The sequence below is a fragment of the Bubalus kerabau genome, chromosome 1 (genome assembly GCF_029407905.1).
Source record: "Bubalus kerabau isolate K-KA32 ecotype Philippines breed swamp buffalo chromosome 1, PCC_UOA_SB_1v2, whole genome shotgun sequence".
Lineage (NCBI taxonomy): Eukaryota > Metazoa > Chordata > Mammalia > Artiodactyla > Bovidae > Bubalus > Bubalus kerabau.
The window spans coordinates 68,637,591-68,656,664 of NC_073624.1; the positions used below are offsets into that span (position 1 = coordinate 68,637,591).

The 19,074-nt window shown below is 39.0% G+C and overlaps 1 long non-coding RNA gene across 2 annotated transcripts in view; it reads right to left on the reverse strand.

Annotated features, from left to right (window-relative positions):
• LOC129650500 (uncharacterized) overlaps positions 1-15,723 on the reverse strand; it is a 122,379-nt gene extending 106,656 nt beyond the window's left edge. Inside the window, exons 1-3 of one of the 2 annotated variants that reach the window (XR_008713799.1) lie at positions 14,377-15,723; positions 13,936-14,003; positions 6,366-6,546 (exon numbers count right to left, since the gene is read on the reverse strand). This is a non-coding gene — a long non-coding RNA (uncharacterized LOC129650500). The remainder of the gene's footprint in view (positions 1-6,365; positions 6,547-13,935; positions 14,004-14,376) is intronic. The other variant, XR_008713800.1, reaches the window with a different exon arrangement.
• Positions 15,724-19,074: the final 3,351 nt, after the last annotated feature.

The window sequence follows — 19,074 nt, forward strand, 5'->3', positions numbered from 1 at the left end:
AAGATAGCTTTGCATAGCAATGCACCAATAAATAGACCGCAAATAATTGAGTATTCACATGGAAAAATAATATTAGACCCTATTTCATATGGTTAATGTTTATAGAATTAAATGCAGAAGAGAAAATAATAGATAATAAACAGTAGAAAAGACAACAATAGACATAATAAAGGAGAGTATCAACATGATATTAGGTCAGGGAAATATTTTTGAAACAGAACACAAAAATAATTGTAAAGAAAAGATCTACAAATTGGATTACATTTAAGTTAAGAATGTCTATTTATCAACAGCACCATTAGAGATATAAAAATAAAAATCACTAAAGAGAATACAGTTAAAAACATAAGTAATTGGCAAAAGGCTTGTATCCAGAACATAAAGAATATCTACAAACTAGTAAGAAAAAGACTACCCAATGGAAAAATGGGGGAAATGAGTGCCTGAAATTTCACAAAAGAATGTGTAATTGGCCATTATATACATGAAATGGTACAGATCAGATCAGATCAGTCGCTCAGTCGTGTCTGACTCTTTGCGACCCCATGAATCACAGCACGCCAGGCCTCCCTGTTCGTCACCAACTCCCGGAGTTCACTCAGACTCATGTCCATCGAGTCAGTGATGCCATCCAGCCATCTTATCCTCTGTCGTCCCCTTCTCCTCCTGCCTCCAATCCCTCCCAGCATCAGAGTCTTTTCCAATGAGTCAACTCTTTGCATGAGGTGGCCAAAGTATTGGAGTTTCAGCTTTAGCATCATTCCTTCCAAAGAAATCCCAGGGCTGATCTCCTTCAGAATGGACTGGTTGGATCTCCTTGCAGTCCAAGGGACTCTCAAGAGTCTTCTCCAACGCCACAGTTCAAAAGCATCAATTCTTCGGCACTCAGCCTTCTTCACAGTCCAACTCTCACATCCATACATGACTACTGGAAAAACCATAGCCTTGACTAGACGAACCTTTGTTGACAAAGTAATGTCTCTGCTTTTGAATATGCTATCTAGGTTGGTCATAACTTTCCTTCCAAGGAGTAAGCGTCTTTTAATTTCATGGCTGCAGTCACCATCTGTAGTGATTTTGGAGCCTAGAAAAATAAACTGACAATGTTTCCACTGTTTCCCCATCTATTTCCCATGAAGTGGTGGGACCGGATGCCATGATCTTCGTTTTCTGAATGTTGAGCTTTAAGCCAACTTTTTCACTCTCCACTTTCACTTTCATCAAGAGGCTTTTGAGTTCCTCTTCACTTTCTGCCATAAGGAAATGGTACAACTTCATTACAAATCAGAGTAACTAAAATTTATAATGAAGTGAAAGTGAAAGTAAAAGTATCAGTCATGTCCGACTCTTTGCAACCCCACGCACTATACAGTCCGTGGAATTCTCCAGGCAAGAATACTGGAGTGGGTAGCCTTTCCCTTCTCCAAGGGATCTTCCCAACCCAGGAATCAAACCCAGATCTCCTGCATTGCAGGCAGATTCTTTACCAGCTGAGCCACAAGGGAAGCTCCTATAATGAAGTATCATCATGCAAACACCATAATGAACACAACATAAAATACCTGATGATACAAAGAGCTGGAAAGAATGTGGAGCAACAGGATTTTATGCAATGTTTCTAGGAATGTAAACAACTACTTTGGGGAAAAAAACCCCTAAATTCATGAAAATTATCTACTAAAGTTGAAAATATGCAAAGCCTAAGGCAAGCAAATCTGTTCCTATATATTTAGCCATGGAAATTGTGGGCATATGGCACATTAGGGAATCAGCATACAAAAAAGTCAATGGCAGCATTATAGGCATAAGCTAAAAGTCCATTAACAGCAAAATAAATAAATATATTTTGATTTATTCATTCAATGGAATCAACTAAAGTGAAAAAAGTGAATGGAACTATAACATTATTGGTAAATTTATAACAATGCTGAGCAAGAGATGTCAAATACAGAAGAAATACAGACTATGATTTAATTTATGTTAAGTTTAAAAATAGCAAAAACTAAGTTATAGTGCTTAGGAATGCATTTTGGGGGTGTAGAAATTAAACAGCAAAACAAGGAAGTGTTTACATAAAAGTCAAGAAGGGTAGGTGAAGAGTTGAAAGTAGCAAGTGGGGAACTTCTGGGAACTCATAATGTTTTCCTGACCTGGGTAGTTTAATTGCTGGTCACTTTTTAATAATTTGAAACTGTGTACATTTATGTTTTATGTACTTTTCTGTGGGCATAACTACCACATTTTAAAAAGATGAACATTGTAATAGAAACAGCTGCACTCTAGAAATGAAATGCTTAGACAAAAAGCTGAAATTATGTAAAGAATAAGAAAATAAGAGAAATCAAGAAATTATATGACATATATTTCAAAGGAGATTGATAGATCTAAAAAGGTAAATTAATACTTTGTTTGAATAAACATTTAAAATACCCTTAAGATGTCATAGGAAGACTGAAAGACATGTTTTTCAAATCTCAACTTTCTAATTTATGCTTCTTAACTTCCCAGTAATAAATATACACAAAGAAGACTCTGCAGTCTCTGTGTGCATCCAAGAAAATTAATTGCCTTCCACAATGAAAAAGGGAAGTAGAATAAGAGAGGGAAATATAAAGAAGCTACAACTGGAGATAAAGGGTTTATGGCATTAATATTATTTTTAAGGGTAAATGCAAATTAGGATAATATAGAATCATGATTTTGTGATGAAGTAGTATCTGGAGGAAAAATCTTAAACCATTAATGCACTATCTAAAACCGACCAGAAAAGGTAAAATACATTTAATAAAATAGGCAGAGATAATGACATAAGAGGACAAAGAAAATTTGCATATTATATTTTTAAGAGCTAGTTATATGGAATTAACACAAAGTACATGTGGGATTTCTATCCATTTCTTCAGGAAGAAGAAAATTGTAAATATATATAATATTAAATTTCCTTTTACAATAAAATGTATAAACATTAAATGAAATTGAAAGAGGAAATAATATAATAAGGTGAGCAGTGAAGTGAACATTGCTCAGTCGTGTCTGACTCTTTGCAACCCATGGACTATTCAGTCCATGGAATTCTCCAGGCCAGAATACTGGAGTGGGTAGCCTTTCCCTTCTCCAGGGGATAATCAAGGGATCAAACCTAGGTTTCCAGCATTGCGGGCGAATTCTTTACCAGCTGAGTCACAAGGGAAGCCCAAGAATACTGGCATGGGTAGCCTATCCCTTCTCCAGTGGATCTTCCCAACCCAGAAATGGAACCAGGGTCTTGCATTGCAGGTGGATTCTTTACCAGCTGAGCTATCAGGGAAGACCAAAGTGAGTAGAAAAGGACTCTTAATAAGAAAATGGACTCAAAATGGAGTCAAGTATGCTAAGCTCCACCCTCACCAAACTGAGGCATAATTACAGTTTCTACATTCCTAAAAATAGACTGTTAAACTATCAGGAGCCACCAGATCAGCACAAGTTAGTTAATCTGCCTGATAGTCTCCTAGCCATGCTTCAAAGGAAGGTAACTTTGCAATAAGCAACCCACTTTTTTTGCATAGTGTAACTTCCTTCTTCCTGCTCCCTTCTGCTTATAAAAGTCTTTCACTTCGTACAGCTCCTCAGAGCTCCTTTCTATTTGCAAGACTGGAATGCGCCCCAATTCATGAATCATTGAATAAGCCAGTAATATCTCTAAAATTTACTCAGTTGAATTTATTTTAGCAGGGCCAAAGAAGAAAATTTTATCTTGCAAGGAATCAACCTCTATCTTTTCCTACCTTCATTATTTCTAATTAAGGAAAGAATTCCTTATTTAAGGGGTTTCTGCTCCTCTGCTACTCTTTAAATGTACATATTTCCCATGCTTCCATCCTCAAGCCTCTTTTGTCTCTCTCTGTTTTCTGTGGTAACCTCATCCTTTCTAGTGATTAAAATTACTTACATATCATTGATTTCCCAAACACAGTCCTTATTTCTTTCTGTCATACTACTTTTCTGCTGGACATTCCCACCCAATGCCTCAATTTTCCATTTCCAAAAAGGAATGCATAACTTTTTCTTAAAGTCAGAATTAATGCCTTCTTTTGGCAAATAGCAAGACTATCCATGCAGTAATCCAATTAGAAATTTTGAAAATTTCCTTAGCTCTTTATTTTCCTTTGGCAACATTTTCAGCCTTCTCCTCATGTGCATACCCAAAGATCATCATTATCACCATCATTGACACCATCATCATCTATCTCCAAACAATTTTGGTCTCTATAATGCTGCCAAATTTTGCTTATTAAAAGCAAGCCTGAATATATAATATAGTTGCCCACTTACCAGTCTCTGCTGCTGCTGCTGCTGCTAAGTTGTTTCAGTCGTGTCCGACTCTGTGCAACCCTATAGACTGCAGCCTACCAGGCTCCATAATTCTTCCACTTGACACTCAGAAAATTTTTAATACAACACATATAAATCTAGCTTTATATCTGATTTTATTCTTTGTTTACATGTCTATCTCCATCAAATTGCAAATTCTTTAAGAGCCAATCATAGGCTTCAATCCTTAGAGCAATCAATATCGAATCCAATAAATATTTATGGAATAAATGCTGCTCACTATAAATTCAGCATGCTTAAAAGCAGGAATTATTAACCAAAGGTCCTTGGATCCCCATGGGATACAGAAATATAATTTATGAGTCGTCAAACTTGGATCAAAAGATATATACTAATTTTTTTTAAATATATACTTAATTTTCACTAACCTCTGATGAAAGTGAGCATTGTCTTCAAACCAAACTACAGTAGTATCTACAACTTTAATAGAGATTTACTCATATCAGATATGGTATTGTAGATATATCAAAATATCTTTAAGATGATAATGATTTTGGAATTTGGAAATTATTAGATCCAAGTTTTACCATCCTTTGTAATATGTTAACAAATACATGGACATATATTAATGTATACTGATTTTAAATATTTTGGTAAATGTTTTCTATAACATTTTCCTTGATAACCCCATGCATTTAATTTTATTTATTTAAACCTGACACAGAAGGGCTCCATGGGCTTCAACAGATACCCAAATGGTTAATGACACCAAAAATGTTAGGAAAACTTGTTTTAAAATGAAGTGAATATAACACACCACTAAAGGATTTATTTTCATTCTTCTATTAGATAAGCAGTTTATATACTAGAAATCACTAAAGGTGAACCAGCAAATCAGTTAAGAAAAAACAAACAAAACAGAAAAACAACTCAAAGACTATGTGAAGGCCAACAGCACAAGCAGAAAGGAACAGAATTAATATCAAAGACTGAACAAGGAGATAAATAGTCATGAATAAAAAGAATGTTAAAATATAGAACTTAAAATATAAGAATATAAGTAAGGACTGAAAACTCCTCTGTAATGAAAATAATTAGACATTGAGCTATTTGTTTAGAATAGCTAAGTCTGCTGGAAAATACAAAAGACAGAAGTATTACCACAGATAATGGCTTATCAAGATGAAAATACAGTTTTGAAGCACTTATGAAGAATACAGGTGAAGATCAAGAAAAAAAAGTGAAAAGCAAAATAAGACAAAACAAGTAAACATAGATATAATCTGTAAGTTAGTGAACCATGATAAATTCCATATGGAAAAGAAACTGGTTTCAAAAAAACTAGTTATAATTATATATACAGGAATATCATGTTTTACTGTGCTTTGCAAATATTGAGGTTTTGACTATTTTAAGCTTTATAGAAACCTTGAATTAAGCAAGTGTATCAACACCATTTTTCTAACAGTATTTGCTATTTTGTGTCTCTGTGTCACATTCTGGTAATTCTTTCAATATTTAAACTTTTTCACTATTATTATATTTGTTATGGTTATCACTTATCTTTGTTGTTACAATTGTTTTGGGAGGTACAAACTGCCCACATAAGATGGCAAAAATCAGTAAATGTGAGTGCTCTCACTGATCCTTAAACTAGCTGTTCCCTTATCTCTCTCACTCTCTTCAGGCCTCGCTGTTCCCTGACACACAATAACACTGAAATGAGGCCAATTAATAGCTTACAATGGCCTCTAAGTGTTTATGTAAAACGAAGACCTTCATGTCTCTCACATTAAATCTAAAGCTAGAAATTATTAAGCTTATTGAGGAAAGCATGTTGAAAGCTGAGACAGGCTGAAAGTTGGACCTCTTGTTCCAAATAGCCAAGTTGTGAATACAAAGGAAAAGTTCTTAAAGGAAATTAAAAATGCCCGTACTGAACATACAAATGATAAGAAAGCAACATAACCTTATTGCTATATGGAGAAAGTTAAAGTGGTCTGGATAGAAGATTAAACACTTCAAACCATTTTCTTAAACCAAAACCTTACTCAGAGCAAGGCCTTCAGTTCAGCTCAGTCGCTCAGTCGCGTCCAACTCTTTGCGACCCCATGAATCGCAGCATGCCAGGCCTCCCTGTCCATCACCAACTCCCGGAGTTCACTCAAACTCATGTCCATCGAGTCAGTGATGCTCTCTTCAATTCTATGAAGGTTGAGAAAAGTAAGGAAGCTGCAAAACAAAAGTGTAAAGCTAGCAGAACTTGGTTCAAGAGGTTTGAGGAAAGACAGCACTTTCATAACATAAAAGTGCAAGGTGAAACAGCAGTTAACCATGTAGAAGCTGCCGCAAGTTTTCCAGGATATCTAGCTCAGGTAATTAATGGAAATAGCCACACTAACCAACATAGTTTCAATGTACACAAAACAGACTTACATTGGAAGACAGATGCCATGTATGATTTTCATAGCAAGAGAGGAGAAGTAAGTGCCTGGCTTTAAAACTTCAAAGGACAGGTTGACACTTTTGTTATGGGCTAATGCAGTTAGTGACTTGAAGTTGAAGCCAGTGCTCACTTACCATTCTGGAAGTCCTAGGGTCCTTGAGAATTATGCTAAACCTACTCTGTGCTCTATAAATGGAACAACAAAGCCTGGATAAGAGCCCATGTGTTTATGACAGGATTTGGTGAATATTCTAAGCCCACTGTTGAGATATACTGCTCAGGGGGAAAAAAAAAAAGGTTTCTAAATATTTCTGCTCACTGACAACACACCTGGTCATCCAAGAACTCTGATGGAGATGTACAATGAGATAAGCATTGTTTTCACGGCTGTTAGCACAACATCTGTTCTGCAGTCCATGGGTCAAGCGATAATTTCAACTTTCAAGTAATATTATTTAAGAAATACATTTTGTAAGGCTATAACAAACATAGGTAGCAATTCTTTTGATAGATCCGGGCAAAATTAATTGAAAACCTTCAGGAAAGGATGCAGCATTCTAGACACTATTAAAGACCTTAATGATTCATGGAAAGAGGTCAAAATATCAACATTAAAAAGAGTTTGGAAGAAGGTGTTTCAACTCTCATGGATGACTTTGAGCAGCTCAAGGCTTCAGCAGAGGAAGTAACTGCATATTTAATGGAAACAGCTAAATAACTATGATTAGAAGTGGAACCTGATGATGGACTGAATTGTTGCAATTTAATGATAAAATGAGCAGTTGAGGAATTGCTTATTATGGATGAACAAGGAAAGTGGTTTCTTAAGATGTAAACTACTCCTGTATGGATGTGAGAGTTGGACTATAAAGAAAGCTATCGCTGAAGAATTGATTCTTTTGAACTGTGGTGTTGGAGAAGACTCTTGAGAGCCCCTTGGACTGCAAGGAGATCCAACCAACTAAAGGAGATCAGTCCTGGGTGTTCATTGGAAGGAATGATGTTGAAGCTGAAACTCCAATACATTGGCCACCTGATGTGAAGAGTTGACTCATTTGAAAAGACCCTGATGCTGGGAAAGATTGATGGCAGGAAGAGAAGGGGATGACAGAAGATGAGATGGTTGGATGGCATCACTGACTCAATGAGCAGGCTCCGGGAGTTGGTGTTGAATAGGGAAACCTGGCATGCTGCAGTCTATGGGGTCGCAAAGGTTGGATATGACTGAGTTACTGAACTGAACTGAACTGGACTAATCCCATCTTTCAGCAATCACCACCAGCAGTCACCTATGTTGAGGAGAGACCACACCAGGAAAGATTATGACCCACTGAAGACTCAAATGATTGTTAGCATTTTGTAGCAATGAAATAAATTCTAATTAAGGTACAAAAGTCCTTATAGTCAAAGATATGGTTTTTCCAATAGTCATGTATGGATATGAGAGTTGGACCATAAAGGCTATGTGCCAAAGAATTGATGCTTTTGAACTGTGGTGTTGGAGAAGACTCTTGAGAGTCCCTTGGACAGCAAGGAGATCCAACCAGTCCATCCTAAAGGAAATAAGCCCTGAATATTTATTGGAGGGGCTGATGCTGAAACTCCAATACTTAGCACCTGATGTGAAGAACCAATTCATTGGAAAAGTCCCTGATGTTTCAAAAGATGGAAGGCGAAAGGAGAAGGGGGTAGCAGAGGATGAGATGGTTGGATGGCATCACCAATCCAATGGACATGAGTTTGAGCAAAGTCCAGGAGATAGTGAAGGACAGAGGAACCTGGTGCGTTACAGTACATGAGGTCCCAGAGAGTCGGCCACAAGTAAGTGAGTGAAGAACAACATAACTGTATAATCATAAGGGATTTGGTTTAGTTCATACCTGAATGGCCTACTGGTTTTCCCTACTTACTTCAATTTAAGCCTGAGTTTTGCAATAAGGAGCTGGTGAAAGAGGAGACTGAAAAAGCTGGCTTAAAACTCAACATTCAAAAAACTAAGATCATGGCATCCAGTCCCATCACTTCATGGCAAATAGATGGGGGAAAAGTGGAAACAGTGATAGACTTTATTTTCTTGGGCTCCAAAATCACTGCAGACTGTGACTGCAGCCATGAAATTTAAAGACACTTGCCCCTTGGAAGGAAAGCTATGACAAACCTAGACAATGTATTTAAAAGCAGAAACAGTTTCCACTTTGCCAACAAAAGTCTGTACAGTCAAAGCTATGGTTTTTTCAGTAGTCATGTATGGATGAGTCAGTTGGACCATAAAGAAAGCTGCACACTGAAGAACTGATGCTTTTGAACTGTGGTGTTGGAGAAAATTCTTGAGAGTCCCTTGGAGAGCAAGGAGATCAATCCTAAATATTTATTGGAAGGACTGATGCTGAAGATGAAGTTCCAATACTTTGGGCACCTGATGCAAAGAGTCAGCTCATTGGAAAATACCCTGATGCTGGGAAAGATTGAGGGCAAAAGAAGGAGGCAACAGAGGATAAGATGGTTGGATGGCATCACCAACCCAATGGACATGAGTTTGAGCAAATTTCGGGAGATAGTGAAGAACAGGGAAGCCTGGTGAGCTGCAGTTCATGGAGTCGCACAGTCAGACACAGCTTAGTGACTGAACATCAGCAACACATGGAGCGTAGACCTGAGGAGGGTAAGTGTATACATGGGGAGATCAACCAAGGGGCTTGAGTTGACATGATGTAGGAAAAATACAAATCACAGAAAATTCCACTGAGGACAGAGAAAGTGTGTAGATTAAAGAGTAAATATGGAGGTTCACCAAGGAACAGATGTCAGAGAAGACTTAATTATTTGTGGTTTATAGAACTGAATGAATAGTATTACCATTTGAAGAAATACAAAACCTTGGAAGAGATACAGATTAGAGGCTAACAAGTATAAGATTAGTTCTGGACATGTGAAGTTGGAAGTGCATTTGTGATATTTACTTGGACATATCAGGTCAATTGTTGAATATATAGGCTTAAAATAAATTGGGAAATCATTAGCATACAGATGATAAACAAAGTTGCAGATATTAGTAAGTTTACTGAAGAAGAGTATATACTATATAACATGAAAAGATGGGCTAGGGCCAAGCTATGAACAACTCCAACGTCTAATTGTAGAAAAAGATGATCCTACAAGAAGACTGAAAATATCTGGCAACAAAGCTGAAGGAAAAACAGGAGAGGGCAATATAATGGAAGCCAGTAGAAGAGAGTTTCAAGGAGAGACTTTACAGATGTCACATTCTAGTGAGTTCTCAAATAAAACAACTGAACAATATCCACTGGAGTTAGAAAATAAAGGTTATCAACATTTGCTTCAGGAAAGGGGAAGTGATAAGCAGTGCACACACTATCAAGGAATAATTAGAGGGAGTGAACAAGGGTGGGACAAATAACTTCTGCAAAGATTTGCATTGCAAAAAAGTTTAAGCACTGTGTAGAGAAAAGTAGGATCTACTGAGTATTTTCCATTGGTTCTTTTAAATGGTAGAGTTTAAGGCAAGTTTAGATGCTGCTGGGAAAGGTTCTATTAACAAGTGGTTTATTGAATGAGCAAAATGTGATGGAACAAACTATACATCATTCATATTTCTCTTTTAAAATACAACATGTCAGATTTAACTCTCCCTGTTAAGGACATCTCAGGAAGATCTCACAACTTAACCACCACCCCCATGACAATGTCTAGGTCCATCCATGTCACCACAAATGGCATTATTTCATTCCTTTTTGAAAATTATTTTTTCTTTTATTTTTAATTGGAGGGTAATTGCTTTACATATTGTGTTAGTTTATGCCATAAAGAGAGTTCTAAGTCATGTCCGACTATTGCAATTCCATGAACCATAGCCCACCAGGATCCTCTGTCCATGGGATTCCCAAGGCAAGAATACTGGAGTGGATTGCCATTTCCTTCTCCAGGGGAACTTCCCGACCCAGGAACTGAACCCAGGTCTCCTGCATTGCAGGCAGATGCTTTACCAACTGAGCTATGTGGGAAGCCCGTTTATGCCATACATCAACGTAAAACAGCCACAGGTATACATATGTCTTCTCCTTCTTGAACTTCCCTCCTACCTCCCATCTCAACCCTCCAGGTTGTAACTGAGCACCAGGTTTGAACTCCCTACATCATACAGCAAATTCCCACTCGCTATTTGTTTTACCTATGATAATGTTTATGTTTCAGTGTTACTCTTTCAATTCATCCCTCCCTCTCCTTTCCCCACTGTGTACACAAGTCTGTTCGCTATGTCTGCATCTCTATTGCTGCCCTGAAAATAGGTCATCTGTACCATCTTTATAGATTCCATGTATGTGTATTAATATATCTCATTCATTTTTATGGCTACCATATGATCCAGCAATCCCACTCCCGGGCATATATCAAGAGAAAACCATAATTCGAAAGGATGCATGTACTGCAATGTTTATTGTAGTGCTTTTTACAATAGAAAGTATATGGAAGCAACCAAAGTGTCTATGGGCAGAGGAATGGATAAAGAAGTTGTGATATATATAGACAATGGAATATTCCTTAGTCTTAAAAAGGAACCAAATTTTATGAATTTAAACTGGGTTTGTCATATGCGAGCTATGAATTTAGCTGGAAATATTACCTTTCTGAGTCACAGAATCTTTAAAATTTAAACCACTTTCATAGTGACTTGAAGGCTCTAAGTCCACACACACACACAAAATATATATCTAATTCCTACCTCATTTCACTTTTCTCCATATCAAAAGGCAATTTTCTTCTTGCTTTTAAAGGACCTATTCAAAAGTTTTTTTTATGCAAATAGACAAATGGTATTTGCCAGGCATGATTCTACCGTGCTTTATAAATATTGGCTCTTCCAATTTTCACAATGACCCTATAAAGCAATTGTTATCACCTATATATTGCAGATGAAGAAATCGAGCCCCTGAGATGCTCAAGATTATGCAGCTGATAAGTAACAGAGTTTAGATTTGATTCCAGTGTGTTTATGCTTATAATTAGGACACTGTACTCTGTTATTTTTCTCTCCTATAGGAAGCCATTCTTGATTCTTTCACCCACAAAAAATTGCTCCACTCACTCTAGTCTGAATTGCTATACTGCTTAATCTGGACTCCTATGCTGGCAGTTTCTTTCTACCTTGAGTTATAGCCATTAATATAAATGTTCTAACTAGATTATCTACTAAATTCTCTGAGGTAAGGACCACTTTTCATTCATCTTTGTACCTATGGCCTAAAAGAGCACAGTATTATATAGTGTGTTGGGTAATATTATAAACCCTAGAATCAGACAGACTTGAGTAGAGTGGATATTACTGAGTTGCTGTGTGACTTGAGCACAGTCCTAGGATTCACACCTTTCAGTTTCCTTACTTGCAAAATTGAGAAAAAGTCTTTCTTTTGTTTGTGAAGATTAGATAGATAATGGATAGAAACATTTTAACATAGTTCTTGATACACGGTGAGCAACCATGAAATATCTATTGTTTCCATTTTTGTTGCACATAAAACCTCAGCAGATTTTTATTGAATTCTGTTTTTGAGATTACATATGGAGCTGGCTGGTAAAAAAAAAAGCACAAAAGATGCCTCCCCTATTTAAAGTCACAGGAGAAGTGTCTTAAAATATAATTGCAATCAAATATTTCTACTTTCAGGTGTGCTGATTAGTCAACATTCAAGCTTTAACTCATCAAGAACAGCTGTCAACTATTACCCAGTAGTTTATTCTTATGAGAATAAAAATTATGCTCATAAGATTATATCAGATAGGAAAGACATAGGGCAAGTTTTGTTTGAAAATTTACCCAGAATCTTGCAGCATTTCCATCTGTAAAAGAAGTAATAAATCAAAACTCAAGATTAAGGCTAATTATTTGTAATTTAGAAAATGAAAACAAATATTAAGCATAATTGTTCAAATTAAATCAACTGAGACTGAGAATGAATGGGCTTATGAGCTGTTTGTTGTTCTAAATGGCACCAAGAAAACCAGATGTTTTCTATGAAATAGTAGCTGATAATTATTTTCATCCAGCCCTGAATTACAGACTTTGTACATTGCCCTCTATGGATTCTTATGTGGAAACACTTAATGAAGGATGTTATGACTCAATAAGGCAAATAGTACTGCGTACTTGAATTTCTTTTCTCGACTATGGAAAGGTAGAGGAACATATGATTTCCCTAATCTCCAAATAACACTCTCCTATTATATTTATTTCTGACTGACTGGGAAAATATTATATGCACTACAAATTGTTGCTATAATGGAATTGCAGACATTGAATGTCTGTATTTTTTCCTTGAAAGGGCTTCCCAAAAGAAAAACTTTTGTATTACATTGGGTGGGGAAGAAGGGTATTGTTTTAAGTGAACCTGAATGCTATTTAAAATGTCACACAGGTGGTTTCTCCCTAACTATTTCTAATCATTCACTTTCATTGGAAGATTTTAACAGGAAGAAAGATGATACTGATGCCTTTGCAAAGGATAAAATGCTGAACGTGGAGTAACACTAGAGATAGGGCAATCATTTCAAAGAGTATGCAGGTATAGCTTGATGAAATCTTATATTAGGATCTGTTTCTATTATATAAAATAAACTTTTATCCTTTTTAATTTTTAGTTCAAGTCTAGTAGTAAAGGTTTTTCCTGTTAAATGGACTCACTGTTTAATGAAGCAGTAAGCCATTTAAATCTAAAACTTATAGGAAGAAAGTAGGTGATATACTCAGAGCCACTAGCGTTGAAACATAAACTCATTTGATTTCATGAGTCCTGAAGCCTCTAGGTGATTACTCAATTCAAATAGGGAATCTCTGAGAACCTTAAAGCAATGAACTCTGAGAGAGAAGGAGCTAGCTTGACTGATTGCAAAAGGCAGAAGATAAAGCCCCAGAGCTAGGTTATATGGAAGCAGGATTAACACATCATGTCATACAGCAGCAGAAATGCCCCTCAGGTGAGGATAAGATGTTCTAGAAAATGCAAGGGAGCCATTTCCTGAGGGTTTGCCCTGTTGTCGCTGAATTGGAATCAGCCTAAAATTTGAGGCATGATGGTGAAAGAGGATAAATTGACAAGAGAAAGAATAAAGGTTTCAGATTTTATCAACAAGGCAGTGGAATAAAAGGAACTTGAGCTCACCTGCTCTGATGAACTCACCAAAATCACAACCAAATTCTGAAAAACCATCAATAACAAAAGACTGGAACCTACCAAAAAGATATTCCATATTTAAGGTATAGGGAACAAACCCAAGGAGACAGGAGGGGGTGCACTAGTGATATACTCCAATCCCACACCACCCAGGAGACTGACCCACACATTGGAGAACAATTTTATTGCAGAAGTTCTTCCACAGGAGTGAGAGTTCTAAGCCCCAGGTCAGTCTCTCCAGCTTGGGGGTCTGACAGTGGGAGGAGGAGCCCCCCACCCCCACCCCCAGAGCATTTGCTCTGAAGGCCCGCAGGTCCTAAGCGCAGAAGCTCCACAGGGCTGAGGGAGGCAGAGATGCCACTCTTGGAGCCTGCACACAAGGTCTCAGGGCCAAAGCAATGACTTCGCAGGAGCCTGGGCCAGACCTACCTGCTGGTCTTGGAGGATCTCCTGGGGAGGCAGCAGGTGGCTGTGGTTCACTGGGGGGATGAGGACATAGTGGTGGAGGTACTGGGGGAATATTCATCAGCTTGAACTCTCCTGGAGGGCCCTATTTTGGCAACAAGGCCCAACCTCGCCCTGGAGAGGATACAGTTCTGGGATGCCTCAAGGCAAACAACCAATTAGGAGAGAACTCAGGACCCATCAGCAGACTGGCTGCTTGAAGACTAAAGAGCTCACAGATGCCTCTGGACATGCCCCTAGACACGACCCTGCCTATCAGAATATAATGAGACCCAGCTTTAACCACCAGCCTCTCCCACTAGAAAGCCTGCCTAAGACTCAGACTAGCCTCACCCACCAGGGGGAAGACACCAGAAGTGTGAATCCTACTCTCCCTCCTGTAGCCTGTGGAACCAGTCAGCAAGCCAGTAAGAATCTACCCTGGGACCAGGCTTCCCTGGTGGCCCAGATGGTAAAGCATTTGCCTGCAATGCAGGAGACTCAGGTTCTATCCTTGGGTCAGGAATATCCTTGGAAAAAGAAATGGCAACCCACTTCAGTATTCTTGCATGGAAAATCCCATGGACAAAGGAGCATGGAGGGCTATATGGGGTCGCAAGAGTCGGACACAACTTAGTGACTAAACCACCACCACCACACTGGGTCCAGCTGGTCCCTGCCCCTTCATGACGAGAGAGGAGTGTACTACTGGGATGCGCAGGATATTTCCCTACAGAGGGCCACTTATCGAAGGTCAAGAAACATAACTAACCCTCCACATACATAAAAATACAAACAGAAATCTAGACTAACGTAGTATGTTTCAGATGAAGAAATAAGATAAAACCCCAGAACAGCTAAGTGATGTGAAGATAGGCAATCTGCCAAGAAAGAGTTCAAAGTAATGATTGATCATAAAATGATCCAACAACTTGGGAGAAGAATGGGTGCACAAAGTGAGGTTATAAGAATTAGAAAATATAAAGAATAACCAAACATACTTGAAAAGTTGCAGAGTAAAAAAGAAAACAAAAAACAATTTTAAAAAGTATAAAACAAACCCAAATCAGTAGTTACCAGGGCCCAGGAATGGAAGAAATGGATGGATGACTTGGTCCTGGTAGGAGTTACAGGCTTATATGCATTTGTCAAAACTTGTAAGACTACTTACGTAAAAAGGGTGAATTTTCCTGGAGGTAAATTATACTTCATTAAACTTGAGGAAAAAATGTTAAACAAACATGATTCACTTAGAAAGATGAGTATGCTTAAAGAAGTTAAAAAAAAAAGTGAGTGATTTAATTCACAACAATTTTAAATTATAGCCTGTGGATTAAGAGAGGACCAGAGTTTAAAAAGAAGAAAGGGATGGGAAATTACTTATTAACTTGACTTTTCAATTGATGACTTGTTGAGACTGTGTATTCTTTTTTTTTTTTTCCAAATATATATTTTTAATTGGGGTATAGTTGCTTTCGGGCTTCCCTGGTAGCTCCGAAGTAAAGAATCTGCCTGCCAATGCAGGAGATGTGGGTTGGTCCCTGGATTGCTAAGATCCCCTAGATAACGAAATGGCAACCCACTATAGTATTCTTGCATGGAGAATCCCCTGGACAGAAGAGCCTGAAGGGCTACAGTCCATAGGGTCTCAAAAGAGTTGGACACGACTTAGTGAGAGTTGGACATGACTGAAACGACTTAGCAGCAGCAGCAGCAGTGACTAAACAACAACAACAACAACAATACAGTTGCTTTATAATGTGTTCAGTTCAGTTCAGTCGCTCAGTTGTGTCCGACTCTTCGCGACTGCATGAATCGCAGCACGCCAGACCTCCCTGTCCATCACCAACTCCCAGAGTTCACTCAGACTCACATCCTTCGAGTCAGTGATGCCATCCAGCCATCTCATCCTCTGTCATCCCCTTCTCCTCCTGCCCCTAATCATTCCCAGCATCAGAGTCTTTTCCAATGAGTCAACTCTTCGCATGAGGTGGCCAAAGTACTGGAGCTTCAGCTTTAGCATCACTCCTTCCAAAGAAATCCCAGGGCTGATCTCCTTTAGAATGGACTGGTTTGGATCTCCTTGCAGTCCAAGGGACTCTCAAGAGTCTTCTCCAACACGACAGTTCAAAAGCATCAATTCTTTGGTGCTCAGCTTTCTTCACAGTCCAACTCTCACATCCATACATGACCACAGGAAAAACCATAGCCTTGACTAGACAGACCTTTGTTGGCAAAGTAATGTCTCTGCTTTTGAACATGCTATCTAGGTTGGTCATAACTTTTTTTCAAAGGAGTAAGCGTCTTTTAATTTCATGGCTGCAGTCACCATCTGCAGTGATTTTGGAGCCCCAAAAAATAAAGTCTGACACTGTTTCCACTGTTTCCCATGAAGTGATGGGACCGGATGCCATGATCTTCATTTTCTGAATGTCGAGCTTTTTCACTCTCCTCTTTCACCTTCATCAAGAGGCTTTTTAGTTCCTCTTCACTTTCTGCCATAAGGGTGGTGTCATCTGCATATCTGAGGTTATTGATATTTCTCCTGGCAATATTGATTCCAGCTTGTGCTTCTTCCAGCCCAGCATTTCTTATAATGCGTTAGCTTCTGCTATACAATAAAGTGAATCAGCTATAAGTACACATATATCCCCTCCCTCCTGGACCTGCCTCCTGCCTCCCATCCTACCCATCTAGGTCACCACAGAGCACCAACCTGAGCTCCTTGTACTATACAGTAGGTTCACACTAGATGGTGATTTTGCACATGGAGAAGGCAATGGCATCCCACTCCAGTACTCTTCCCTGGAAAATCCGATGGACAGCGGAGCCTGGTGGGCTGCAGTCCATGGGGTTGCTAAGAGTCGGACACGACTGAGCGACTTCACTTTCACTTTTCACTTTCAGGCATTGGAGAAGGAAATGGCAACCAACTCCAGTGTTCTTGCCTGGAGAATCCCAGGGACGGGGGAGCCTGGTGGGCTGCCGTCTATGGGGTCGCACAGAGTCGGACACGACTGAAGCAACTTAGCAGCAGCAGCAGTAGCAGCAGCAGTGTATATATGAGACTGTGTATTGTTTATATGCAGGAACTTCACACAGTTTTGTGTCTTGAATATGGATCCTAAAGGTGGAGATAAAAGGAGATTGTTCCTGGTTTGCTTTTAAAAGCTGGTGTACCATTGGTTAGGTGCTCCAGAAGCAAATACCACCACTGCTGTTAGTGAGTAAGGTGTTTGTTAGAGAAGGGGAGAAGGAATAAGCAAAATAAAGTAGCAAGAAATCCAATTGTGATGGACCCAATGAAACCTTGGCCAATTTAGTGTGGAGCTTCAGAAAGAACTCTGATGAACCCCAGGGACACTTTTGATTCTTCCTTAACCAATTATGACAGTAAATGGGTAGGTCCGTCAACCCCTGGTTGCCAAACACATCCAGTGGTGGGCCCAATCGGCCAGGTCTTTCCACCCCTGACTTCTCAGTGTCTAGGTGCAGGTGAGTACGTTTGGTGTAGCTGACGCAGACTTTGAAGGAACTGACACTGGAAGGCCATCTGGTGATGGCATCCCATAGCAAGTCTTTTAAGGGCATGTGGGTGGCATACCTTCACAGTTTACCCTTTGTGCCACTGGCACCTACTTCTCCTACATGTTCAAGTAGCAGCTCCTAGTAGAGCAGGAGTCTGGCGGGTCTCTCCCCTGAGGCATCTCTTAGAAGTGGGAGGTCAGTGAGACAAATGACAGCCCCTTTCATGGCAGTTGTGCTTGGAGCCACAACTGATATTCAGCCACAGTTTTCTGTTTACCTCAGTGACGAAGGATCCCATGTGGTAGATGCTCCAACTGTCCAGTTAAAATCCTGCATCAGAAATGATGACTGAATGAGTCCATTACTTCAGTGAACTCACTGTAAATTGGATCTTGGCAAAACTCCATTTATTATCTGGAGAACATGTGTCCAAACTCCAGGAAGGGGCATGATGATACTCTGTGTCTTTAGTTGTCAATGTCCACTCATTCACTCTGTCCTTCAGCCTGCATAATATCTAGGTTTCCTCCTTCCCCATGAAATAGCTGGAGATTCCTTTGGGGAGAGACCTGGGGAATCAATCAAATATAATTGTCATATTGTTGCAGGGTTATTTCTCTCAAGAACCAGCCACCTCTGAGTCAGACTGTTGCAGTTGTAAAAACTGGCTCAGGTCTGGAAATAGGGTAAAGACTTGTGGTATTTTTAATGGGGTGTCTTCCCTCTACCTCCTCACCAAGTGATCCAGCTTTGATTTTTTCTGCTGGTTCAGATGAGCAGTGCCCTTGTCAGCTGTCCATCTGTTATGCTTTTTTGTATTTCCTGTTCTATGAGTCATCTTAATAGCTTTCCTTGGATAAGCCCCCCACTAGGATGCCAGACCCGGCTTATTAGTCATTCCAATCATCTCTGTATCCTGATTTTTGGTAGTTAAGCACTGCTATCTTGAATTACATTATTTTGAGGTCTTAGCAGCCCCACTGTTATCAGTGAGCCAAGTTACATAATAGCCTTGCCTGAACTATGGAGGAAAACTCTCAGAGGAGAGCCACCACTGAACTGTCTAGTGATGCTGGTGTCTCTTGCACCAGGACATTCCTTACAGCCTTGTTAAATACTGTGCTGTATGGGCCTGCCTATAGAATAGAATAACTG